Genomic DNA, 27,165 nt, shown 5'->3' with positions numbered 1-27,165 from the left:
TGGCAGCCTCACTCACAGCCATGCGCCACCTTACGCATCTCTCAAGGGCTCCCCGGGGAAACCTCCGGCTCTAGTCAGCCTCTGCCCTGGGCCACCGTCCACCACTCGCCCACAGGGCTGGCCACGCACCAGAGGTAAACAAGCGGCTCTGCCCTCCAGTAGCTCGGAGAAGCGGGGACAGACCACAGGGGCCAAAGGGCCAGGGCCGGCCACCAGGTGCTTGCCAAGATGGTAACAGTGCAGGTGGCCAGGAGTGGGGTCCCGCTGTGACAGGGCCTCAAGGAGGGACGCTGCTGGGCCACAGAGACAGCCATCAAGCACCTCATGCCTGTCTCTCACTCTCTAGGCCCCAAAGGGCCAGGGCCAGGGGCCCCAGCAGGAGCACCCAGCCAGCCTCACTCCCACCCGCACAGACAGGCTGGGAGGACTTGGACACGTCACCGGCCTCAGTTTCCCCATCTGTACAGTGAGGGGCCAAACGAGATGCTGCCAAGGTCCCTCCGGCACAACCCAGTGGTCAGCAGACCCCCCCTGGCCACGGGGCTTGGCCCAATCCCACCTGCTCACCCGGCAGGTCCTCCATCCCCCGCGGCAGACAACTCTTACCTCTGCCCCGCCCAGCACCCCCTTCCCCAGCTGCCCACCAGGCCGGCTGGGCCCCTGGAGCCTCAACCTGGGTGCAGACAGCTCAACCCGCAGCTGGGACCCGGACGTGGTGGAGGGCCTCCAGCGCTGCTCCCAGGCTCACACTCTGCTCCGTGCCTTGTCTAGGAGGGTTACGCGGGCGTCCCCGGGGAGGGGGCAAAAGACAGGGAGAAGGGATCCCGCACCATCCCAGAGCGAGCTTCGGCTCCCAGTGCAGGCAAGGAAAGAGCCAGCCGCGGGCGCCCTGAGCAGCACACGAACACCTGCCCCTCCTGGGGCTGAGGGCTGTTCCTGTGTGCGTGTGTGTTTACCAGAAGGAAAGGAGGGCAAAGGCCCAAGGAAGCCACAGGACTACAGGCCTCTCCAAGGGCCTGACCCGCCACCTCACCGCCCATAGCTGCTGGGCACCTGGGGAGACCCCGGGGGCAAGGGCATATGGCCTGGCTCTTCTGCCAGTGTCCCTGGACGGCCCTCAGAGCTGAGGGCCCAGAGCCACCCCACACTGCTGCCCACGTGAGCCTCAGGGGTCACCTGTTGGCAGGGGTCAGGGGTCAGACTGGCTGCGGTCAGGGGGCCCGGCCCTAGATAGAATGGGGTCAGGGTCTGGGCCGAGGTTGGACCAAGATCACTGCCCAGGCCGGGTCGGGGTCTAGCCACACACCCCACTTGTCTCCTCGATGTCTAGGGCCCACACCCCCAGGTGAGAGCAAAGCAGTGAAAGCCCCCTTTCCTGCCCCAGGCAGCCAGGCCTGTGGCTCAACCACAGGGAGGGCCCCAGGGAGGGGCCCTCCCTCCTAACCACACCCCCTCGGTGAGGTCACTGAGCAGGCCCCCAGCCAGGGCTGACCCAAGTCCACCAGCCACTGCTTCTGGCCGCCACCCCCCATGATGCGGGAGCCCTTCTGGGAGCCCAAGGCCCCTCCCTCTGGCCTTCCTACCACCGGCCCCACGTCACTGCTGGGCTGGGACCCCAGCGGCCTCCACCCGGGCCGGCTCTGAGCCCTCTATGTCCGGAACAGTCCTCCTTTCCAGACCCGTTAGGGGAGGCCCCATCCTGGCCCCCGTTTGCCGATGAATAAACCAGCCAGGGAGAGCTGGAGGGCCTTCTCTGGGCCCTGACCAAGCCAGGCCCCGGGAAGTGCTCCCCGCGGGCGTTCTCAATCTCAAGTCCAGGAGGCTCACTCCTGGGCACAGCTGGTTGAGAAGCTGGAGCTTGCAGAGGGCTTCGGAGAGCGCCAGCCTCTCTGCACCCGGGACCCTGTATGATATGGGGGGAGGCTGAAGGACCACGGCTCAGTGGGGTCCCAGGAGAGCTCATGGGGGGGGGGCATGGGAGCACCGTGGGCGGGGCTGGGACCAGTGGGCTCGGGTGGCGCCGTGGGCGCGGGCATCCTGCCCCGCGGTGCTCGAGCAGCAGGGCGCGGGGGGGTTGGGGGGGGGAACGGGCGTGGGGGGCTGGTTCCGAGGGATGCGGCCCCCTCCCCGGGGCGGGGCTGGGGTCCTCCCGGCACGCCCCCCGCCCTCACGCGGCCCGGCTCACCGGCGCGCAGGCGTCCCGCCTCCACCGCCTCCATTCGCGCGGGGCCGGGCAGGGCCGGGACGCGGCGGCCGAGACCCAGTGCGCGGGGCGCGCCGGCCTCCCCACGGATGCTCCGCGGCCAGGCTGCCGGGGGCTATTTATAGCGCCCGGGCATCACGTGGGCGGCGTGGCCGGTGACCGGCGAGCGACCCGGCTTGTAGTGGCTCCCACACCTGCCGCCTAAATATAACCACGACCCGGCCCGCGCGCAGGGGCAAACAAAGGGGCGGCGGAGGGCCGAGCCGGGAGAGGAAACGCCGCGGAGGAAGGGGAAACGCAAGGGCGGGGGCGCTGTTCGCGCACCCCGCCTTCCTCCCGCCGTGCTCCGGCGCCCTCTTGAACCCTCTGGGGCTCCCCATGGCCTTCCTTCTCCAAGGAAGGATTCGCTCTGCGGAGAGGGGGCGGCGCCAGGTCGCGAGGAGCTCAGCGTGGAGCCAGGCTCCTGGCGGGGACCTCAGCACAAGCCAAGGCCCAGAGGGCGAGCTCCCTATGTTGCAAATGGGAAGGAGGGTGCCTGTGGCCCAGGTGGGTTCCCGAGAGTGACACCCACAGGATGGTGGCCGACCACCTGGTCTGGCCCTGAAGCCCTCCTGCTCAGAGCCCCGCCCAGCTCTCCAGACCCCTCCACTGTGTGCCCCCTTCGTGGCCCAGGCAGCTCTTGCCAGACGCTGCTGTCCCTCACTGAATCCTCGCCACACCCCTGGGCCGGTGCTGTCATCCCGCCCCTCCCCCCTCCCTCCACTTCCCCCCCCCCCCCCCCCCCGCCCCATGCAGGTGAGGAAACCGAAGCACCCGGACACACAGGGAGCGGTCTCCACATCCCGCTCATCCTCCAATGCTCAGTGCAGACGCCCTCTCCCCACAAGGCCCTCTGTGATGGGAAGCCCTCCCTGGGTCCGGGCCTGCCCCCACCAGCAGGGTCCTGGCTTCACCTCCTGGAAGCACCATGTCAGGAACACGAGTGTTCCCCAGCCTGTGAGCCCCGAGAGTGCAGCCTGGCGCCGCAGTCAACCCTGTACCTGCCCCGGCCCATGCGGAGGCCCTCGGAAGGGGGTGGAGCAGGGTGGGGAGAGCCCCCAGCACACAGGGTCCCCAGAGGCCTTGCCTCGCTGGGAACCCGGCTCTGAGCCCAGCTCCCAGACAGCCAGCCTGGCCCCTGCAATCATCGGTCAGCGCCGCAGGGGCGGGGTGGGAGGAACTGGCCAGGGGCCCAGCCCAGAGCACGGCCCCCTCCCAGGCTCTCCCCACACACATACCCAGAGTGTCAGCCATGCCGGGACCCGCACTCTTCCCACCCTCAGCTGGGCAAGCAGGCAGAGGAGGTGAGGACAGGACAGCTGTGCACAGGGCAGAAAGGCCCGCCGGAGCCCCCTCCCAGCCAAGCCAGGTGGCCTGCCCACCGGCTCACAGCAAGGGCTCCTCCACCCAGAACCAAGGTGGGCTCGGGCCAGGACTCCCACTCCAGTGCTCTTGGGTCCCCACTTCCGGCAGCCTCTTCCTAAAGGCCAGCTCTGGGCGCTCAGGGCCCCACCACTCTCCCACCTTGACCACTTTCTGAGAGTCTGTCCCCTCAGACACCATGCTGGACACTGTGTCCCATGAACAAGACACGTCGGCCACACTGTATTAATAAAACAGCAGCTCAGAGGGGTCGAGGGACTTGCCCAAGGAAACAGAAGAACCAAAGTTGGGCTGAGTTTTACTGGGCCCCAGAGACCCTGCTCATCCTGACCCTGGCCCTCTGGGAGAGAGGAGCCCTGGGCAAGCTGCTTCTACCACCCCACATTGCATCCTCATCCGTACAAGGTGAAAGGTCCCATCAAGCTCTGTGACACTGCACCCAGGACCCAGAGCCCACCATGCTGCTGAGGCTGCAAACCTGGGCCCTGGCACCCCTGTCCACCCTCGCCTGGGGCACCCGCTCTGGCCAGGCCTGGGGGGCACCTGCTGCAGCTGGCACAGTCCCAAGCCCTTCAGAGAAGTCTATTTTTATCAAGGCAGGAGCCGTTCCTGGAACCCTCCCAGACGAGCCCAAGTCCACACTCTGCTCGGGGGCCGGGAGGGGAGACCCCACAGGCCAAGTCCACGCTGATCCCCCAGGAAACCTTCCCAGAACCCTCCTGCCTCTGGACCCGTGGCACCGAGGGTCCAGCCCCGATCGCTGACCAAGCTCCACCGCCTCCCCTCCCACCACCCCCCCCTCCCTGCAGCCACATGCCCTTCAGAGCAGAGAGTCCTGGCCCCAGGGTAGGTGTGTCCTGAAGGAGGGGCTCAGAGGCTGTCGACTCCACCCACCTCCAGCACAGGGCCTGGCACCAGGAGGGCTCCCCACTTGTTGTGGAAGGAACAAGTGACCCAACGTTCTGGGCAGAGGTCCAGATCCGGGAACCATCCAGAACCCATCACAGGATCCCAGCCCCTGAAGTCCAGAGGAAACTCAAAGGTCACTAGGCCATCTGATCGCCAGCCTGCACACCTCCGGTGACAGGGGGCTCACTGCTCCTGGGCAGTACCTTCCACCCTCGGGCAGCTCCCCAAGTTATGAATCCCTCCCTCTAGGGCCTCCTCAGTGCCCCCTACTGGGATGAGGACCAGCGGCAGGAAAGTTTTGGGGCAGAATAAGCCAGCACAGCAGGCACTGTGAAGGGCAGAACTGGAGGATCAGGTGGTCAGGGAAGGCTTCCTGGAGGAGCTGGCCGGCGAGGGGAACAGGCATGCTCCTCGTGTCTGGAACCTCATCATCAGGGCTTGACCAGCTGCCCTGACTCCCTGTGTAGCCCGGGGCCAATGCTTGCTCTCTCTGGGGCTTGAGGCCTCCTGTACAAATGGTGACACTGCCAGGAAGGGAAGGCACCTTCCAATGGGGCCGGCTCCAAGCCGGTCATGGGGCGCCCAGGCTGTGACCTGGAAGTAGAGCTGTTGGGAGCAGGCTTGAGTTTCCAGCTGGGGAAGGCACCTGTTCTACCCTCCAGGATCTGGAGATGGGGAGGAGGGCTGCGAGCACACTCCCCGCAGCTCCACCACTGCCCCTGGGCGCTGCATGGGCCGCCCTCACCACACCGTGGCTTTAATGGTGCCTCGTGGGGCGTGGTACCCACTTGCCAACCCAAGTGGCCCGCCCTCACATGCCATCAGCCGCCAGCACTGCCCGGGCCGGCCGCAGCTCCACTGCAGACCCAGGAGCCATAACTGCCACCTCCGTGGTCAGGCAGGTGGGCACTGGTGTGAGTGTGGGCAAGGCCGCTGTGCTCCACCCTGGCTGTCATCAGTGGCAGGCACAGAGCAGAGCCAGACCAGGCACCCTGGGTCTCCTGAACCCCATGGGCACGCCAAGCCCGCCAGGCCCACACTAAGCATATCCCTGGCCTCGATGGCACCCACCTGGCAGGCACCCACGTGGTGAAGGGTGCCTGCTACCACTCTGCAGGCTGCCCTTGCCCCAGTCCTGGCAAGGGCTTGGGCCTCCCCACAGCTGGGCTCCCAGGCCCCTGGCCCTCCCCGCCTTGGCCTCAGCTGGCCTGGCCACACCCTGCTGGGCCTGGACACTCCCCTGAAGGGACCTGGCACGAGAGGAAAGGAGTAGGGCCGGAGGAAGGGGGCTGAGCAGAGGAGTGACAGGAGGACAAGGGCCGATCTGCCTGCAGAGCTTGGGGCTCGCGGGTCTGGGGTTGAACCCAAAGCTGCCTGTGACCACCTGCCCCTCGGAGCCCCGGCTCCTCACCAAAAGGTATGACAAGCCCTGCCTTGCCGGGGTGTCGAGGGGACAAAGGGACAGGCATTGACGGCTGGAAAACAGGGCCTCTGTGGCCACCATACAGCAGCTCAGACGAGGAAACTGAGGTGCAACAGGGAAAGCAGGACTGCCAGGTGCCCTGCAGGTGCCCCTTCCGCCACCCCTCTGGGGGGAGGTCCCCTGCCTGGGTGCCAGAGACAGCACCCCTCCCTCCCAGACCCAGCTTCCTGCTGGGGGCTTACAGCTGGGGGCACAGATAGCTTGGAAGGTGTGGCTACTGCTGGCCAGGCCGCCTGTGACATCACATGGGGACACACTGGCCGCAGCTCACGCAGGTGTCCAGGTACATGGGGGACTGCACCCCTGGGGCTGCCTGCCTCTGCTTGAAGCTCCACTGTTCACCCATCATTGCCCAGGACGCCCCACTCCCACGCTGCCCACCTACCGAGGCCTCAGCACTGGCTCTGAGCTCATTCTGCCACCAGGGTCCTGCCCGCGGCCTCCCCTGCTCCCGGCCCAGAGCTCATGACTCCCTCCAAGGGGGACAGAGGAGCCAGCATCCGTTCGTTCATTCATTCATTCATCCAACTTACGAATGTTCATCGAGCATCTTCCAGTGCCGGGTGCTGGGCTAAGCTTGGGGGACACAGGGGAAGAAGTCACCAGAATAGGCATAAAGCCTGCCCAACCCTCTCCCGCCCCACCCCCAAATGGGACTGCTGACCGCCTTCCACCCCACCCCTACCCTGAGAAGCCACCTCCCATGGGCACGGGCGGGCCGGCTAATTACAATACTGCGTCTGCCCCAGGAGGGGGTGGAAGTGCCCCCCATGCAGGCAGTGCCCCCCTCAGGCACTACTGAGCCTGGGGTCACCTCGCCCCTGGAGCCAAGCCCCTTGGGTTCCTCGCAGAGACCTCCCTCCACCCTGTGCCTCAGCTTCCCGCGCTGTCACTTATAGGGTTAGAACGTAGGATTTTCGCAGCGCCACCTGTCGCTGGGCTACCCAGGTCCCACCTGGGCCACACCTGCCACCGGCCCAGCCTCCCCTCCCCTGGCTCCTGCCAGGGGAGCATCGCCCCCATGGAATTCCAGGCACTTGACCGCGAGCCTCTTTCCCCGGGACCACCCCGTGTTCCCCTGGAGCCCACCTTCCCCAGCTCCAGATCAAACACCATCTCCTCCAAGAATCTGTACTGACCAGGTGACCTCCGCGGTTACTCTCTGTGCCTCAGTTTCCTCATCTGCAAAGAGGGAAACGACAGCAGCTGCCTGACAAGGCCTGGCACGGAGCACCACCACAGCCCGGCCGTCGGCACTGCCTGTGGTACCCTCACCCCGGAGCGCAGACGCCGCCCCCTCCTCCAGTCTCAGCGTGGCCACCCGCCTCGGCCTCCTCCGAGGCTGGACGCGGAGCCCTCGACCCCCATCCCCCGTGTCGGGGCCTTGCCTCCCCGGGTCCCTCCCCCGTGCTGCTATGCCCCTTCCACCCCAGCCCCCCAGGCAGCTCAGGACCCCACCCGAGACCCAAACTCGGGACACAGAGCTGTCCTCAAAGGAGGCCCGCCCACCCTGCCCCCATCAGGGGAGGGGAATCGCAGGGACCTCCAGCCCCCCACCCCTCCCTTCTCTCTCTTCCACCTCCACCCAACCAGCTGGCCCACCCTCCCCACCAGGGTGGGTAGCAAGAGACATGTGTGTTCTTATCTCAGAGGCAGGCTCAACACAGGTTTGATGGGGCTCATCCCACCTCCAGCCCCAGACTAGACCCGGGATCAAGGTCCCATGTCATTCACCCACCCCCCCCCCCCAGTGAGTGGTCACCACAGCGAGGCCTGGCCTGGGGCTGGAGATGGTATGGTGGCGCCCACCCTGCTACTGCCCACACAGCATCCATGGCTCCCTATAGCCTAGGAAACTAAGTTCTGAATTTTCAGCCCTGCCCCTCTACCCTCAGTAGGGGGAGGGAAGGAGGAGGCTGTAGGATTCATGCCTCCAATCTCCCTTTTCTTTCTGGGGCCCAAAATGCCCCCAGACACTCCTCACCCACAAGACCAGGTGAAGGTGCCCTCCTCCTCCAGGAAGCCCTCGGTGCCCTCCAGGCCTGGGTTTTCATTCCTATGTGTACCTACCCAGCATCCATGTGGGCACTGGGGGTCAGGGGTAAGCGAACCCTCACGGCCCTACCCTCAGGGCAGGGCGGGGGTCGGTGGGGGGGACACACAACCAAGCGATGGATTGAGGTCGACAGAAAGGACATTGACTGGGGGGTAAGGGGGTAGACATGGAGGCCTCTCTGAGGAGGTGGCCTCTGGGCAGAGACTCAGGACCCACACCCATGGCAGGGGCCCCCGAGCGGGGACACATCAGACTCCCCGTGAGCTCCGTGAGAACAGCGTGCCCCGTCTAGCACTGCTCGCCAGCGCAGGACCCCTTCCACCCCCGCTGTCTCTGTCACCCTCACTGCTACACGCACCCCCATCAGAGGCCGAAGACTTATGAGCCCCATTCCACACGGAGGCCAGACAGAGAGGCGGAGCAGAGCCACCCGAAACCCGGTTTTCTGGTTCTAAGCCCAGGGTTCCTCCTCTTCACCCCAATGAGTCAATGCAAACGTCATCCATTCAGAGCCCAGCCCGGGGGAGTGTTAATACAGACAAGGCCTTCAGAGCAGCTGGAACAGATGCCAGAGGCCCAGCCACAAGCATGAGCCACCGAGCTCCCGGTCCTCAACTCAGAGCCCAGCAACTCTCGCTTTGCACACAATTATGACCGACCTAGAAAGCGGGATACTTCCAACCCCCTCAGGGGTTATTAAAACCCAAGATAACAATGGATGACAATCTAAGCTACCACTTATTAACAATAAATATTAATAACGGCAGTTACCACTTGTCTAGAACCTGCTTTCTGACAGAGCCTAAAGACTGTTAGGGTCAAACAGATCGTGAGGTCCTCTGTTTATCGGCTGGGGGTTCTGCATCCATGAAAGCTCCACTGATTCATTTTGTACGAGGGGACTTAACGCGGCCCAACTGGTTGCTATGAGGCTCAAACTCTGAATCTGCATTGATGGCCAAACCAACCACAGACTGCATGGGGGCTGGGCTCTCTCCAGCCCCCGCAGCACCTCCAAGGGCACCTGCTGACCAGGTGGCCCCGGACGGCTCCCTTCACGCCAGCTGGCGAGGAGTGGTTATTCACAGCACCTCCTCCTTTCACTCCCCAACGTGATGGTACGTGATCACCCGTGTGGTCACTGCATCGTGATCCTCATTTAACACGAGGACACGGGTGCAGAGGGGGCTCGGTCACTACCCAAGGGGCAGAAGAACCAGGCTGGACCCCGGCGTGCCCTGAGTCCTTTCTCTGCACTGTGACCCTGTTCCACCTCTGACCGTGTGACCAGGACCGCTGGTCACCCTCCCCCTGTACCACCGAGGCAGGGGGTACCACAACCCGGAGGCCCGGGCTGCACAACATCACAGAGCCTGGGAGGAGGGTGTACGTTCCCACGTGGTCCAGTTTGGGCTCTGGAAGGAAAAGGACCCCTCGCCCCATTTGACGGAGGAAACCACTGAGGCTCCCAGCTGAGCTGCGAGCATGAACAGAAAGGCCTGGGGACCCCCGGGCCCCGCCCTCTCTTGCGGTCTGCCCACTTCCCGGTCCCCACCCCACCTGAGCCTGCCACGAGCCCGCAGACACTCACCCTCCGTCCTCAGTCCTGGAGTCCGCAGAGGCCGGCCCCCAGCCCAGCTTTATCCCCGGCCTGGCCTCCCTCCCAGCCTCCTGGCCTCCCGCCCTCCCCACGTCAAAGGCCCTGGAACCACCCGCCTGCGCGGGAGGCGGGGGCTCAGGCAGGGGCAGCCCCGGAAGGATCCCGTCTCCCAGGGCAGCCCCGGCAGCCGAGCAGGGGGGCTGGGGCACAAGTCTGAGGTCACGGCGGGCACCCTGGTCCCGGGAAGAGGGCAGGAGAGCCCCCCTCCCTTGCTGGGCCGGGCTCTGGGGCCTGCAGGGGGCAGGACAGTCCCCAGAGCCCTGTAACTGCTGGCAGCCAGAGCTGACGGGGGCAGGAGGGGCAGGCGGGGCCAGCTCAGAGACAGCGGGGAGGGGTCAGAGGCACCAGAGCCCAGGCCCTGCAGCTGGGAGGGTGGGGGACCGGAGCGACAGCCTGGAGGCTTCCCGGGTCTCTGGCGTGTCTCCCCACTGCCTGCTGTGGGCTGGAAAGGGGGTCCCAGGGCCCTTCCCTCGCTGGGGTGGGGAGCCCACCGCACCCCCATCCACCCCCAGAGAAAGAGCCCAGCCCTCTGCAGCCTGCCCCCAACCTAAGCAGCCCCCTGGTGCCCTCCCCAGCCTGCTCAGGGGGCAGCCAGGTTTGCCCAGAGCCCCACTGAGCCCGGCGCTCAATTCCTCCTGTTTCCTCCAGCGAAGAGGCGGGTTAGCCCACCCGGCCCAGGCCTGGGATCCTCGGCCCTACAAAAGCTCTGAGGAAGTGGGAGCCCCACCGTGGGGGAGGGACTGTTCCTGCTTCCCAGAGTCAGGGTCACTTGCCCCTCCCCCACCAGGATGCTGCCCCAGTCATGGTGACATCAGGAGGGCTGGAGCCCATGGTGGGGGGGGGGGTATCTCAGGCCCACCCAGCCCCCAGGACTGTACTTCTTGGGGGCAGAGGGAGGCCACCAAGAAGTCCACGCTATGCCTGCTCCCTGCCAGGTGAGCAATGGGGTCAGTTCCTAGCTGTAGGAGGGGCCTCTACCCCATGCCACCCAGACGGCTACCCCATAACCTCCCCACCCCCTGCCACATCCACAAGTCCCCACTGGTTCCCACCGGCTGCCACCCCCAGACGGAGGCCCCTCCTAAGGGCCCGTCACCCAGGCTCAGCCCGTCATGGCTACCCGGTGCCTCGGCCAGTCCCCAAAGCCCTCCCCAGCCACCCAGCCCTCCAGCCTCACACCGCCAGGGACCTCCACACACAGATGGGTAGCCCACCTTTCTGAGGCCCAGGTCTCACCACCCCCTTCGGGGCCCCGGCATCTGTATTCACACGCGCAGCTGGGCTGACCCGGGCAGCTGGCAGCAGTGTTCTGTAGGCCCTGCCGCGCCCCCGGCTCCCTGCTTGTAGAGCCCCCAGTCCCAGGGGTCTGGTTATCTGAGATGCAGCGCCCATCACTCCGGAGTATGGGGCGCTGGGTTGGGATTTTAGCCAGGAGGAGCAGAGCTTCAAAGCCTGCCCCACCCTCGGACTTGGACCTGCACCCACAGTCCCTGGCGTGTTCCTCCTGGGCCCCGTGGGGCTGGCACCAACTCCTGGCACCATGCCACCCCGTCTCCAAGGCCCCTAAAGGCCGCTGTCCAGAACGGGCGTGGCGTCCCAGCAGGGCATGGAGTTTCACGGATCCACTTGAAGCTAATGGCCCCTGTGAGGTGCTCGCACCCCCCAGGCCCCCCTGCTCAAGTGAAGGCCCCCAGGAGGCCCAGAGGAGGCCCCCGATCCTGGCCTCCCCGAGAGCTAAGTGCTCCCCAGGCAGAGCCCCGACCCGTCCTGTTCCACGAGCGCATACGCGGGACCCTCAACAAGCAGAGGGAACCCCGGGCTTAAACTGGGCTCCCGGGCTGGGGCCTCAGAGAACAGGGGTGGGTGCCGGGGCCCTCACAGAGGGTCCATGTGGCCTAACAGGCCTTCTCACTGGCCGGGAGGAGGCTGCCCACCAAATCCTCACCCACCAGGATCGGCTGGAGACCCCACAGGGTCCTCAGCTGGCAAGGGGACAAGGCCCGCAAGGAGCACCCACTGGGATGCCCACGGCGGCTGAGAAAGTCCTCCCCTGGCTGCTGTGTGCCCTGGGCCCATCTCCTCACCTCTCTGGGCCTTCTGAGTCACCAGCACAAAGCGGGAGTAACAGGCCCATTGAAAGATAAGAAAACAGAACTGTACCCCGTAGGTGCCCGCGGAGTTTTCACGTGGCCTGCAGGGCAGGAGGTGGCGTGCACACGCAGGTTCCAGCGAAGCCCACTCTGCAGAATGAAGCCTGATCAAACTGGGTCACGGCCCCGAACCCCTCTTCGTGGAGTAGTGGCTATGGCTAACTCCTTGGGGCCCCTGGACAGTGCAGGGACGGTTCCCCGAGGGTGAGGAGGGACTGAGAGGAGGAGAAGGGCTGTGAGCTGCAGCCAGCACCCCGCAAGTGATGCGGCCCCTCCCCGCCGCTCCTGGGCACCCCAATCCCAACGGGGAGCAGGGTCGGCTCCCACCCCAGCACCCTCGGCAGGGAGGTTCTGCCCTCAGACAGGGCAGCCAGTCCCCTGTGCCCACCCAAACACTCTGCACCCACCAGGGAGGTGGGGAGCAGAACTGGCCTGTCCTCCACGGCTGGACCCTGTTAGCACGGTGCCCGGGGAGCTTGTGGGCCCCAGGGGTGAGTGGACCTTGGAGCGGCAGCATGTGGTGGCCACTTCTGCTCACCACCACACCCAGGAGCCTGGCCGGAGCGGGAGAGAAGCACACTCTGCCCAGGTCACAAGAGAGGAGACTGCAGCCCAGCTGAACCCAGGTCCACGGGCCACCCAGCAGCCTCAGGACACACTCAGCCACTACCCAGCTCAGCCCTCCTCTCACCTCCCACGTATGTCCCGTCCCTGGGCCCAGCGTCCAGCCCCATGAAGTGGGAGAAGGCCCAAGGACCCCTCCATGTAACGGCCCCGCACCGTGCCCTCGTCACAGGCCGCTCCCCACATCTGTCCCCAAAGCCACACTGGAAGACACCCACCACCCCATTTTACGGATGAGGAAACCAAGGCTCAGACCATGCAATCAGTGACTTGCCTGAGGCTCCAAGCCAGGATTCCCAGCCAGCCCAGGGTGGGCACTTTCTGTGTACATTCTCCTTCAAACAGCCCCTGGAGGGAAACTGAGGCCCAGCCTCCAACAGATGTCAGGGCTCCAGGAGGCGGCCCTATCACCCGGCGCCTGCCCCAGTCCCCGGGGCCCCCCCTCCCCTGCTGCGTCCGGAGCACAGGGCCACTGATGGTCAGGCGGGCAGGAAGGGGGCACGAGATCACAGAGGTGGCCGGGGCCGCTGGCCAAGGCCCCGGTGGATGCACGTCAGAGGGGCCTGCAGGAGCCGCGGGAAAGAGCTCTGACCTGGCCTCGGCAGGCCACGTCCAAAATAACCAGCCCCACCGCCCTGCAAGGACTCAGCCGGGCGCACGTAGGACTCTCAGCCCCAGACACTGCCAAGCTGGGTGCGGAAGGTCACAGCTATTTCTGGGCCAGCCTGGCAGCAAGACGCAGCCCCCCCAGCGCCCCCAAAGAGCCGGCGCAAGAGGGGCGGTCGAGGCAGGCCCCAGCCCCAGGACGCGGGGTCTCTACCTGTGGCCGAGGGCCTGCTGGGGCACCCCGCGCCGCTGTCTGTCCTCTCTGAGCTGGCTTCCTTTCAAAAAGCCCATCGGCACCATTAGTGTGTCAGGGTCACGTTGGTCCCATTGGCAGTTAAGGGCCTTCTCGGCCACCAAGCTCTGTGCTGGGCCCTTGGCCGGACAAAGAACCACATCCGACCCCTGAAACAAGCGGGGGCTCTGCTCTCCGCTCTCCAGTGGCTCCGACCCTAAGCGCACAGGGCCGCAGGAGGCTTTGACCGTGGCAGGGACTCCCCCGTGCCCACACGGGCACCCCGTGCCCTGCCGGGCCACACCCCCGGAGATGCCAGCACTGCACCCTACCACACACAGCCTCCAGCCTGGGGCTCCACCTGCCCCATGTGGGTCCCCACCACCCCCATAACTTTGTGGGCACCAATGACCATCTGGCCCATGGGAACCTCTGGCCTCTGGGCCATTGAGGCCCAGAGAGGGCAGAAGACCCTGAGGTGCAGCCTCACTCAAACCGCCAGGCCAGGCAGGTTCTCTGGGGGCCGAGGGGGAGGGGACAGTTCCCTCTTATCACCCCAGGCCCAGGCTTCTGCCCCACAGCCTTGTTCAAGCTGCTCCTGCCCACAGAGTCTGCCCTTCCCAGCAGATCCTGAGCTCGGGAGCCTGGCGTGCTTCCCGTCCTGGCTCCCCCTGCAAGCCGTGTGACCCTGGGAACACCCCTCAACCTCCCTGTGCCTCAGTTTACTCATCGGTAGAACAGGTTCACTGGAAGCTCATCCTTCACGGAGCTGCCGTTGGCTCTTCTCCCGGGTCTAGAAGGACACTCCCCTCCCAAGCAGCCTTGCCTGCGTCCCCCGAATGCTCCCACCGCGCTGGACACCCACGGGGGCTCTGACAGGACTCTGGGACCCCCAGGAGGGTCCACGTTCAGGTTCATGATTCTCCCAGTGGGTTCCTTGGGACACTCAAGGGGACCTCTTGCCCGCAGGATGTCTCTACAGACATGGGGACCTGAAGATCTGAAGGGCAGCCAGCGGCGCATTTCCAGAATGCGGTTTTTTTTTTTTGGCTGCACCACACGGCATGTGGGATCTTAGTTCCCTGACCAGGGATCGAACCCGTGCCCCCTGCGGTGGAAGCGCGGAGTCCTAACCACTGGACCGCCAGGGAAGTCCCTCCAGAATGTTTTTGAAGCCAGGCCCTAGCAATGAGGCACCTCACAGAACCCCACTTCGGCAACGCCAGGCTAGGGCACCCTGGGCCCCAGCCTCCCAGCTGTGAGGGTCGGAGAGCCTCCTGGCCTGGCCCCCCGACTCCTGCTCGTCTGTGTGTCTGGGACCATCTCTCTGAGCCTGGGCGCCATCTGTGAAGAGGGACCGTGAAGACTCGCGGCTCTGAGGAGTGTTGCAGGCGGGCCACACTGGCGGTCACTGTGTGAACGTCACAGCAGGGGTGGGGGCAGAGCACACACCCCTCCCTGCTTCCCCTGTGTCCCCACCTTGGCCATGCCGTGGCGACAATGACCTGAGGGTGGCAGGATTAGCTCCTGGATGCAGGCATCCCCTGCCCTGAGAACGGCCGAGGCTGGATGCCCAGCCCAAGCGGGCAGTGGGAAGACCCCAGCCACAGGGAGCACAGTGCCCGCCAAGCGCCCAGCCGTGCCACCCTCCCCGCGGCCCCTGCCGCCCCCTCGGCAGCCCCACCGGTGCCAGCAGAGCTGCCTTCCCAGACAGAAGGCAGCAGAGGGCCGGGCACAGCGCGTCCTGGGGAGCTGGGCATCAGGACCCGGGCTGCCTACACCACCCGCCTTAAGCACCTGCCCAGCTCCCAGGGGAGGAAGCAGGGAACCATCATAACGGATGACCCGAGGGAAACCCCCTCCTCTCCCGGGCCTGAGCTTTTTGAGGGGCTGAGGCGCCTTCCAGCCTGGGGTCTGCACTGGGCCCTGGCTCCCTGGGAGGCTCTGGGCATTGCTGCGGGCCAGAGGGCAGACCTGCGCCAGGCACCGCGGGCTGCTCCAGCCCCTCCACCCCTCCCTGACCAGGGGCCAACTTCAGCCCCTTTCCCTGGGCTGCACAGCACAGCACAACAGCCTCCCGGGAGGGGCTGCGGGCTGAGGGCTGGACGAGCTGGCCTGAGGGTGGCCCCCAGGGCGCAGGAAAGGCTCCACCTGGCAGCATCGTGCAGGCCATTCCCACGGTCAGAAGGACACAGCGGCTCGCAGGCCTCCTCCAGCAGAGCCGGGCCAGGACTCCGGGGGGCAGCCGCGGGTCAGCCCCTTGGGGACCAGGAGGCCCCTGGGCTGCACCTTCACACTGGGCAGAAACGCCCAGAGCCAAACAACAAGGTCCTACTGCAGAGCACAGGGAACTACTGACATAGTCAACATCCTGTGATAAACCATAATGGAAAAGAATATAAAAAGCAATGTCTGTGTGTATATATACACATATATATATATACACACACACATATATATATGAATCACTTTGCTGTACAGCAGAAATTAACACTGTAAATCAACTATACTTCAATAGAAAAAAAAAAAAAAAATGCTCAGAGCCAGGTGGGTGCATGGGCCCGGTAGCCCTACTCGCCAGGCCCAGCAAGGCCAACATAAAAAGAAACGTATGCAGGGACAGAATGGGTAGGGGGGCACACTTCAGAGTGTGACCAAGCGGGTGCCCTCTTGGCTCCATCTGACCCCTCGGCGATTCTGTGAGCTCCGCACGGGGCAGGGACCCGGGGTGCAGAGCAGGGCAGGGGCTGCTCTGTGCCCGCACCCCCTGGTGCACCCTGCTGCCCGGGCTCAGGGGACTGAAGCAGGGGAGAGACCGGAGACAGATCCCAGACAAAGAAGAAGACAGGCCCCACGCATCAGGGTGATGAGGGTCACAGGGCAGGGGAGGGCGGGGACTTTGCACACAGACGTCTACCTGCCCCTAAGCCTCACTTCTCCATTCACTCAACAAAACTCAGGCCAGGGAGGAAGGATGGCCCACCTGTTCTCCCGCACCCGCTGAGCAGCCCACGTCCCAAGCAGCGAACAGGGGCTGCTTCACTTTCTCCTGCAAGCGAATCAAGCCCTGCCTGCTCGAACCCTGGGACAGAGCTGGGTTAATCCTATTTTGCAGACTAACGGTGAGCCTGCTCAAGCCAGGCTGTGTGGGGCAGGGGAGCCGTTTACATTTTTTTTAAATGGAGATAAAATTCACCTAACGTGACGTTCGCCATTTTACTATTTGAAAGTGTGCACTTCGGTGTTTTTTTAGTACATTCACAGTGTCGTGTAATCACCACCACCACCAATTCCAGAACACTTCCATCACCCCCTAAAGACACCCACAACTGTTAGCAGTCACTCCCCATCCCCCCGCCCCAGCCCCTGGCAACCGGGAATCTGCTCTCTCTCTCTCTGGATTTGCCTGTTCTGGACACTTTACACAAATGGAATCATTGCTGTGTGGTCCTTTGCGTCTGGCCCCCTTCATTCAGGATGATACTTCCAAGCGTCACCCAGGCTGCAGGGTAGATCAGGATGCTGAGTACTAGGCCACTGTGTGGAGAGACCACGTTTTGCGTTACCTGCTCTTCAGCTGACAGACATTTGGGTCATTTCCAGGTCTGTCTTTATTTCACCCACAGGGACTGGGCAGCAGCACGTACCAGGGGAGCGATGCTGGACAGGGGGATCCAGGTGACACAGGGTGGGTGGGCAGAGAGGATCCAGGTCCACACCTGGGGGCACCTGGTCAGCCCCTTCCCGGCTCGTCAGGGCTGCACCAGGCTGCCGAGGGCACTGGGCCTGTCTGGGAGGGACAGAGGCCCCAGCAGCCAGACGGATGGGGAGGGGCCCTCCAGGGTTCCAGGCGGGACAGTGCTGGCCTTCAAGGATGGGAAAGGTTTGTCACAGCCTTTTTAGAAGTTAAAAACACAACTATCACACATAAAGTGAGTACGAGTCTGAGATCTAGTCAATCATCTGTGACGGAGCTGGCAGGGGGCAATGCTGGTTCGAGAATTCACGGCACTGAGTGCTTTCAGACTGCGGATTCTGAGCGCTAAGATGGGAGAGGGGAGAAGAGACCGGCGGTGTTCGACGGGGCCCCAGGGAGGCAACCTCCTCCACCAGACAAAACTGCACATTCATGCAACTCCCCCGAATCCAGGCCCCACTCAATCAGAAGCAGGTACGGACATCCCTCGAGAGCTGGACTGCCCCAGGCGGCCTGCTGGACAGCACCCAATAGTCACAGAAGGACACGCCATCCCCCTTTTGCCTTAAAAGATCCAACTGGGTGAATGGGGTAGGTGTCTGGGCGGATGGCATGGCCTGAACAAAGGCCACGAGGCAGGAAAGGGCAGGGAGCAGAAAGGTGACCCAGCCTTCAGGGGAACCACAGGGAGCTGGTCCCTAGGGCAGGCGGGCTTGCGGTGGGCACTGGTCCTCAGAATCCCATATCCAGGCGTGTCACAGAATCAAGCTCAAGGTAAGGAAATGGAAACTCCCCAGAATCCTCAGCCGGGGGCAAGAGGGCTGCCATGGGTGGTGAGATGGCAACACCTGGGCCCAGGTGCCTGAAGCCACCTGGGGTGACCAGGAATCTGACGAGCATCTGCCCAGAACCAGACCCCCGCTGGCATCGCAGGTCCCCCCAACCCTGCCCCCCACTCCCTACGTGGTGACAGCTGAGTCAATCCTCTCCTCCTCAGCTGAAACCCTCCCATGGCACCCACATCGCGAAGAAGGAAAGCCTATGTTCGTCCTTAGGCCTGAAAGAAGGCCCCACCCCACTGACCTCCTCCCCCCACTCCCTTCCTCGGCTCCAGCCTCACCTGCCCTCCTACTGTTCCTGAAACTTGCCTCTGAGATCCCGCCTCCGGCCCTTTGCACTTACTGTGCCCTCTGCCAGCTCTCTGCCCCTGCACCATCCCACACTGCCACCAGGCCTTTGCCTATGGGTGCCACCTACCCAGGACTCCCTCCTGGCTCTCCTGTGCCCGTCCAGACCCCACCTCCTTGGAGGCCGGCTCACCAGCTCACAAACACTTACTGAGCACCTACTGGATGCCCTGGCTACGCTCTGGGTCCAAAGGAGCTCTCCGGAAGAAAAGCTCAGTTCCTAGTATGACAGACAATTTGGCCACGGCAACCAGGTGGTGACCCTGAGGGCCAGGCGCTCCCAGACCATGGCCCCAGCAGCAGCAAGAGAAGAAGAGAGGCCCTCAGCTGAGGAGGAGCCCCTGCCCCAGCTGGACTCCGGACGCACTGAGAAGCTCCCATCTCAACCTACTTTCTACCCAGACGCCCTGGCAGAAGGGGAGGGGCGTGGAGAGCACTATCTTGTCACGTACCATCAACAGAGCACACGGCACCCAGGAAGAAATGGTCTGGGGGCTGAGGCTAGCCACCGTCCCTCGGCCAGCCTCCTCCCCAGCCTCCCCAGGTTCCGGGCTCTCGGCGCAGGGCTCCCCCAACACCCCTCAAGGCTTCTCCCATTTCAGCAGCATCCCAACAAGCGCCAGGGAGCCCAGCCTCAGCCTCCTGCTGCCTCCCCCACTCCTGCTCACGCACGCAGCCAACGTCTCTTAAGAGAGCACCCTTCCCTCTGCTTCCACGTTCCGCTGGACGTAGCATTTCATTACAAGGCAGCGGAGCGAGGCCGACACTGCTCAGACCTGGGGTCAGCGGCCCTCTACTGCCGGGAGGTAGCTGATCCTCCACAAATGGGGTACCCACACCCCACGGCGGCCGTGAGGCTGGGTCAGTGCAAGCAGCACAAGCAGCAGGCTTGGGAACGGTCACTGACCCTCCTGGGACAGGCTCACGGGTGTCTGTCCTCGGCCCATGGATGCCCATGGATGCCCCTGGACCATCCAGTCTCACCCAGGACTGGCCGGTGGACACGCTTCCCGGCAGCATGCTCCTGAATCCCCGATCCGCCCGAAGCCCTGGTTCTCACGCTCACTTCCCCGGGGTGGGGTACCATAAACTCACCCTGGCCCCGAAACCCCAGCACACTCTCTGGGAGGCTTTGCCCATAAGAACCTGCGCCAGAGCCTTCCAAAGGGAGGGAGGGGAGGAGGGGGAGGGGGAGGGAGGGGAGGAGGGGGAGGGGGACGGAGGGGAGGAGGGAGGAGGGGGACGGAGGGAGGAGGGAGGAGGGGGACGGAGGGGAGGAGGGGGGAGGGGGGAGGAAGGGGAGGAAACCAAGGTGGGGCGCTCCTTGGCCTCCCCAGGGCTGGCCGGGCAGGGCTGTCTGACCCCTGAGCCCACCAGTCTCCTTCTGAAGACAGGAGGCCCAGGCAGGCACAAGGCAGCCAAGCAGACAGGACGTGAGGCCCTGAGGGGTCAGCGTCCCTCCTAGCGCCGGGCAGGCCCAGCTGGCAGTGTCTGTGGGAACAGTCCCCAGGCCCGGCCGGCCACACTCAGGCCAGTCAGTGGGCATCGGGGCTGCAGCAAATGCCGGGGCAGCTGGGCACGTCCCGAGGGGTGGAAGCCCAGGCCCCGACCCTGCTCCAACCACGTCCAGACCTGCAGGCTGATCTGGGGGTCTCCTGGGGGTCCTGGGGGAGGGGCGGGAGGGCTGGGGGAGGGGAGGAAAGAAAGAGGTCTGTGGGGCACGACCATCCCTACCGTCACCATCCATGCCCCCAGACCCCGCCCACCTCTAACGCCCCAGAAGCTGCCCCCTTCCACTTGCAGCTCTCTCCCCCCAGCCCTTCCCCTAGACGCCGCCTCCTTGACCCTCAGCAGGCACCAAAGTCCCTTCCTCTGACCCCTCCCCGGCGTTAGGGGCTCCTCCCCCGGCTCCCTGGACCCCACACCTCCCCTAATGTCACACAGTCCACCCAGGGCCGAGGCTGCGGTGGCCTCACTGCTGTCTGCAGACCGTGACTTCGTGGGCTGTGGCCATGCTGGGCCTCATCGGGAGCCTGTGGGGGGCAGGGGCAGCTGACGAGGTGGACGGACAGAGGAACACCCTTGATGAATGGTTCAATCTGCACTCCAGCCCACACGCACAGCGGCCTCTGCCTGGCTCTGTCCTCCGTGTTCCCTGCCCCCCACGCTCCACCCAGGGACCCCCAGCCTCTGGCTGTCCTCACAGGCCTGGGGGCCCCTCGGGACGGCCCTTCCGGTGACTTCCTGCCAGGGAAGCTGGGAGGAGGGGTAAACAAGGCCTCCAGATGGCTTCCTGCGGCTGCCCGGCGACCGTGGGAACGGCCCAGCCCTCGAGGCCACGGCGGATGGGACAGGAGCAGGGAAGGGCTGCACCCTCAGCAGGGCACCTTCTGCTCACCCCGGGAGGCCCCCTTTTACACCTCCCAATACGCCCACAAAAGGGGTGCACACCTCCATTTACAGAGGGGGAAACTGAGGCACAGACCGGCACGTTAACACCAGAGGCCAGAAGCAGGGCTTCCTGCTCACCAGATGCCCCTCCCTTATCAGACTGTCACCCACCCGTGGAGGCAGGTCCTCCCAGCCCCATTTGAGAAACAGGGAAAACTGAGGCCAGAGAGGGGAGGGTCTCCCGGGCCAGATGAGCTGGTGGCTGTACTGGGGTGAGGTCCACTCCCCACTGGTCCCACACACACCTGGAGGCCCCTCATCTGTAAACGAGGGGACGACAGTCTGGCTCCAGGCCGTTCTACAAGGACCGCACAGCCCCGACTTGAGGGGCACCAGCCAGACACGCCTGCCACCCTGGGCAGGGTACGTGGCCTGGGAGACGGGGCAGTGACAGCCACTGCCACACAGCTGGCCGTGAGGATGAAGGCCGTGCCCTGGACCAGCTCCACTCCGGCCTAGAGCGAGACCACGACAGGGCCCCTGAGGGGTGCTCTTAACTCAGGCCCCGAGCTCCCAGGAGCTGCCTTCGCCCAGCTCTCCCTTCCTGGAGCCCCTCCCACCAGCGACTGTGATGCCCACATCCTTCAAGCCCCAGACAGACACCACCTCCTCTCAGAAGGCTACCTTGACTTCCTGCGCCAACACGACCTCAAAATCTTGGGGACACACGCTCCAGGAAGGTGACAGTCGTCTCCTGCAGGTCCTGTTCACCCATGGTCCCACCCGGGGTCAGGACCACCTTTCTCCACCCTCTCCCATCCCCCACAGGGGCCAGTGCAGGCCTGGCGGCCCCTCAAGAGGCACAGGAAGGCAGGAGCCAGGCCAAGCCAGTAGGCTGCCTCCCCAACACCACTACACAGCAACCAAGCTGGTGGTGACGGGGGCAAGAGGGATGCAGGGCCCTGTTTAGAAGAGGCCGTCACGAGGGTACTGATTCATAAACAGGGTCCATCCAGACCCGGGACCCGGGCCCCCAGGTGCCATCAGGAGAGAGGCCCACAGTCAGTGGGGAGGGAAATTTCACGTGAGATACATCACGCTGCACGTGGGCGGCCTGTCCCTGTGAGATGCAGTATATGCCCCGCAGCCCAGAGCCCAGAGCAGCTGTGACTTTCCTGGGCTGTGTGGCTGTTCCTAAGGAGCATCACCGAATCTGTACGGAACGACATGGAGCGCTGTTTGGATGGTCCCCGCCCCCAACACGAGCTCCTGGGCCCAGGAGGTACCGTCACGGCAGGGCCCCAGGCCCTCTCTGCCCACTCCCTGCACAGGGTCTGGCCCAAGAGCGCAACTTGACAGACAGGGGAACTGAGACACCCACGGACGGCCCTTCCCGAGGTTGCAGGCTTCAGAGACTGTAAACGGCAAGTCTGCCGGGCCGGTCACAAAGGGCAGACGCAGGGCTGCAAGCAGGTCGCCTGGCCCAGGTGGCTTGGGCTTAACCGCCAAGACTACCAGCTTTGTCCTGACCCCCCACCCAGTCTGCTGTGGCGTCCAAGGTCTGCTCCAAGCTCTCCATTCTCTAGACAAGAAAACTGAGGCCCAGGAAGAGCAGGGGCTGGCCCAGGGTCACCCAGAGAGGCCTGGCAGAGATGGGGCCACGGCTCTGGGTTCCCTAGGGCTATGCAGAGGGGACTGCGAGGTCACCATGGGGAGCCCCGGGCACCCTCGGGCACCCCCTCAGCTCCGCATGGCAATTCCCAGCAGATGGGCCACTGGGCAGCCAGCCAGAGAGAAGTGAAGGCCAGGAGAAGGCTCAGCAGCTGAGCCCATGGGGAGATGAAAGGGGAGGAAATGTTTGGCTTGGCAGGGCCTGGTCCAGGCAAGGGAGGAGGAGGGGCCTGTCCCAGCACCAACAGACGATGCCCAGAGGGTGGCAGCGGAAGCAGCAGGAAGGGGCGCCCGCTGGGGGCAGGCGCAGAGCAGACAGCAGGTGAAGCCCACCGTAGGTAGCGGTGGGGCGGTGACAGGACATGCAGGCGGTCACTGCGGGAACTCTGGGTGGGGTGGCGGGGAATCCTCGTCGCTCTCCCGCGCCTCTTCCAGGAAGCCTGAGTCACAAGAGGGGCCCCGGGGCCAGGAGAGGGGCCGGGAGCACCAATCCCATGGGAAGGGGACAGGGCAGGGCTGCCTGCCCGCCCGCCTCCTCCAGCTGGGCCAGCTCTTGCTTCGGGGTCTTTGTGGCGAGTGAGGCCATGGGAACAGGCTCCTGCAGCTCCCAGGAGGAGCTGGGGGGATGGAGGAGCTGGTGACAGCAGGTCAGAGCCCCCCTTCTGCAGAAGGGGAAACTGAGACCCCAGAGGAGAAAAGTTGGCCCAAAGCCAGACAGCTAATGACCTTTCATTGACTAAGGGGGCTCTGGGCAGCCAGGCCGGGATGCTGGGGAGACCCACAGCAGCACCCATGGACATCCTGGCTGAGTCCTATTCCAGCACATCAGCCCCCAGCCACTCACCAGAGACCATCCCTCCACCCTGCTCTAGAACACTCCATGGCTCCTCCCGCCCCTTCCCTCAGAATCTGAGTCAGGAAATAGAACCACAGCACGACACAGTCCGGGGGCTCCCAGCCTTCCACCTGCCCACATCAGCCATGGGTGCTTCCTTCCCGGGGGCATCAGAATCTCCTGGGGGACGTGTGGGCGCACCTCAGAGAGCACCAAGCATCTGGGAGCACCTCCCCCATTGACAACCTTGGATCTGATCCAGCCCCTCATTTGCTGGTGCAGAATGGAGACCCAGGGTGGTGACACCCTCCCCTGGACTCATCCAGGACTCAGCCAAGCTCCAGCCAGGCACACAGTAGGTGCACAATAAAGGTGGTGGCCGGGAAGATCCAGGATAGAGAGGGGTTCGTGGCACAGAGGCCTGAGAAGCTGGGGCAGCGGGAGGAGCCGCGCAGGGCTCAGGTCTGATTGCCGGACCAGTTTCTCCTCAGCTCCCTTCTGGCTGCGATGGCCGAGGACAGCGGAACCCCACTCCAGCCATCCTGGGGGATCGTCACCTTCTAGAGATGAGAACGCTTGTCTCCACAAGGCTCAAGCCACCTCCTTGCCCGCTGAGACCCTCGGGCACTGAGGCTTAGGTCCTCACATCCAAATGTACACACCAGGGACTTCACTGGTGGTCCAGCAGTTAAGACTCCACACTCCCAATGCAGGGGGCCCGGGTTCAATCGCTGGTGGGGGAACTAGATCCCGCATGCCGCAACTAAGAGCCCCCATGCCGCAACTAAAAGATCCTGGACGCAGCAACGAAGATCCTGCATGCCACAACTAAGACCCAGAACAGCCAAATAAATAAACAAATATCAAAAAAAAAACAAAAAATCAAATGTACACACCACCTGCCTTGCAAGGGCTCGCAGAGGACACACACTCCCAACTGAGGCCTGGGCGGAGGAGGGGACAGACCCCAGGCAGCAGAACGGTCACTGTGGCGGGAACTGGGCCTGGCTGGGGCTTCCACACACCCCTGACCTGGGCGGCCTTCCAGAGTCCCGACAGGAACAATTCCCAGCCCGCCCGGGGGACTCGGGGCACTGGGCCAGAGGTGGGGTCAGACAGAGGGGCCTCCTCCCTGAGCCATCACCGCCCAGAGCCCCTGTGACCTCGGGAAGTGAGGAGCCTCGCTGAACTTTGGCCTCTCGCTGCAGGACAGGTAGACAACGACTCCAGTTGCTGGCGGACAGACCAGGATGGGGGAGGGGCCCGGCCCACAGCAGGCACCCAACACACCTGGTGACTACCTTCTCTGCGCTTCGGCTTCCCCACCCGGAAGGGGAGCCACCACCCCTCTCCCAGACTCCCGGCGGCAGGAGACGCTGTGACCCTGGGGACGTGGACAGAGCCCTGCTCCACACAAACGGACCTGCCTTCATTCCCTCCAGCCTTCAGAGTCCCTCCAGGCCCGGCTTCCTGGCCAGGAAAATGGCAGGGTGCATTGGCCAAGCCCTGGGCCCTCCAGCCAGCCCGGCAGCCCACCCACCCACCCGCCAGAACCCCCAGCACTGAAGGCAGGGTCCAGGAGAGCAGGGTCACACCTGTTCTGTTCCCTGGTCCTCAGTGCCCGGAGCCCCACCTGGCAGAGTGGACCCTGGCCACATGCGTCAGTGGGCACACACAGCCCCACCCGTCACACGGCGTCACTGTCCCAAGTGAGAGAAGGGTATTGTGAGGTTCGGCGGGGACACGCCCAAGACGGCACAGCCACCTGTGTGTGTGGGCGCCTCCACTTGACTGCCAGCTCCACGGGGCCAGGGCCCAGGTCAGTCTTGATAACAGCTTACCGGGGCCTGGCACACAGTAGGTGCTCAAGTTTTCGTGACTCAGTGAGAAAGGAATGCCTGACGGGCTGCTCAGAGCCAGACTCCAAACCACCTTGTGACCCCACGGAGGACCACCACCCGGACGACAAGGACACGAGGAGGCACAGCGCCACGGCTTGAGGCGGGACCTGCCATCGTCCACCCGTCAGTCCAGCACCCGGCCTGGCACACAGTGCGTGGCAAGCACTATGGGGGTGTTGGGGGGTGGCCAGCTCCCCAGGGGGACATTTGGGGGACAGCCTGTTCTCCTGAATACCTGCAGCAAGGGAGGCCTGGGTGGCCGTGGCGAGACCCCCCACGCCTGCCTCAGGGCCCATTTACTCCTCACAGCAGCCTGCCGGGAAGGTCAACCAGCACCCACTTCACAGGTGGGAAAACCAAGGCTCTGGTGAGGTCTGCAGGCTGAGGGGCTGGACATGACTCCACCTCTCTGGGCCTCAGTCTCCTCATCTGAGAAGTGGGGTTAAGAACTTCATGGGAGGATTTGAGGTCAGGGAGGTAAGGCGCCTGCACAGAGCTGCAAAGGGGTCTCCATTTGGGCAAGGCCACAGGCACCCTGTGTCCGCTGACCCTCTCTGGTCCACAGCCCCACACTGCTCCAGCCTAGGAGCAGGCCCCCCTGGAGTCCACACACCACTGATGCCCAGCACCCAGGCACCCACCATCACATGCAGGGCTGACCACAGAGCCGGCCAGCCAGGAGAGGAGGCACAGCGCACGCCCACCTGCCAGGGCCGGAGTGCCCGGCACACTGTGACCAGCTGGCCTGGACTCTACCCACCCTCAGACCCGCTATCAGGGTCCGGCCTGTGGGGTCACCATGCTCCACCCAGGAAGGCCAGACCAGGGCGACAGCTGCTCTACTGGCCTGGAGCTGACACGCCACCCACCCCAACTCAACCGGCCACCAGCTAGCTGCCCGGGAGAACACAGGAGCGCATCACGAGCCGCCTGGGACAAGGCTGAGACCTGCTCTAAGCTGGAGGACTGCTTGGACAGATGAGGCACCGCCGGGCTACCAGCCCCAGAGTGGCCTGAAAGCCGGGGCGCGGACCTGTACGGGGACCTGGAGCTCAGCCTCGGCGACGTTCGCCGGCACCCCCCGCCGTCACGACGCAGGGAATCCGGTGGGGTTGTGGCGGGCAGGAGCGCTAGAGACCAAGTCCCCCCAAACTGTGCGGAGGAGGAAACTGAGCCAGGGGATGGGGGGCAGCACCCGACACCCTGCCGGCCCTTGGGGAAGAGGTACTCGGGGTGGGGGTGTCTCCCGCCCCCAGAATCGGGGGCGGGGGAAGGGGGTCACGCCTCCCAGCTCGGGCGTCCCGTTGCCGCTGGGGGAAAGCGGCGGGCGGAGTCCCGAGCCGGCCCCCGGGCTGAGAGTTGCACGTGGCAGCCTCCAGGCCCGCGCTCGCGCCGCAGCGGCCGCCGGGAGCAGGGTCCCTGGACTTGGGGAGTCGGCCCGCCCTCGGGCGGCGCGCGCCCCGCCACGCGCCCGCACCACGCGCGCGCCCCCGCCCGAGCGGGCGCGAGGAAACTGACCTGGCGGTCCGGGCGCCGGCTCCACGGGCGGAGGGCTCGGGGCGCGTGCGCGTGCACGCGGGTCCGGGGCGCGTGCGCGGCCCCGCTCCGGGCGCGCGGGCAGGGCCCGCCGCATCACGTGGGCGGCTCGGCCCAATGGGAGCTCTCCCCACACCGGGGAGACGCGGGCGCGCGGGCGCGCCCCGGAGCCCCGCCCAGGTGGGAAGGGGCGTGTCCGTGGGCTCTGACTGTGGTCCAGTATCTCTCGCAAGGCGGCTGCTGCCGGACGCCGGGGCGGTTGGGGAGCGGCTTGACCCCGAGTGAGGGTGAAGAGGGCAGGGTGCGCCGAGGCTGAGGGATGGAGTCCGGGGTCCAGGGGTTTCACGAAACTTCTGGAGTCCTGGACTTCCTCTTGTGTCGACTGGGGCTGAGCCCCACGCGCACGGCGGGTTGCCGTGAGGATGGGTTACGGAAAGCAGTCACATGTCCCGGGGCTTGGGGTCAGACTGGGCCTCGAGGCCCCCAGGCCGCCCATGATACATGGGACGGGAGGTGGCTTTCGGGGGGGACGGTGCTGGGGCCCTGGGAGATCTTAAGGTGCCCCCTTGGGGACTGGTGAGGAGGTCCCCTTATGGATCAGC

General features: G+C 64.8%; 1 protein-coding gene across 6 annotated transcripts in view; it reads right to left on the bottom strand.

Annotated features, from left to right (window-relative positions):
- PTP4A3 (protein tyrosine phosphatase 4A3) overlaps positions 1-26,568 on the bottom strand; it is a 34,205-nt gene extending 7,637 nt beyond the window's left edge. For 2 of the 6 annotated variants that reach the window (XM_061171914.1, XM_061171919.1), the window contains exon 1: positions 2,186-2,281. The gene's annotated coding sequence lies outside the window, so the exon portion shown is untranslated. Of the gene's footprint in view, positions 1-606; positions 936-2,185; positions 2,282-7,156; positions 7,195-9,664; positions 9,740-26,545 lie in introns of those variants that run through there. The other 4 variants (XM_061171917.1, XM_061171918.1, XM_061171915.1 and 1 more) reach the window with 4 other exon arrangements.
- Between the last annotated feature and the right edge of the window lie 597 nt (positions 26,569-27,165).

The sequence above is a fragment of the Eubalaena glacialis genome, chromosome 17 (genome assembly GCF_028564815.1).
Source record: "Eubalaena glacialis isolate mEubGla1 chromosome 17, mEubGla1.1.hap2.+ XY, whole genome shotgun sequence".
NCBI classification, from domain to species: Eukaryota; Metazoa; Chordata; class Mammalia; order Artiodactyla; family Balaenidae; genus Eubalaena; species Eubalaena glacialis.
The sequence above is the reverse complement of the archived record's forward strand: the minus strand, read 5'-3'. Positions and strand labels throughout refer to the sequence as shown.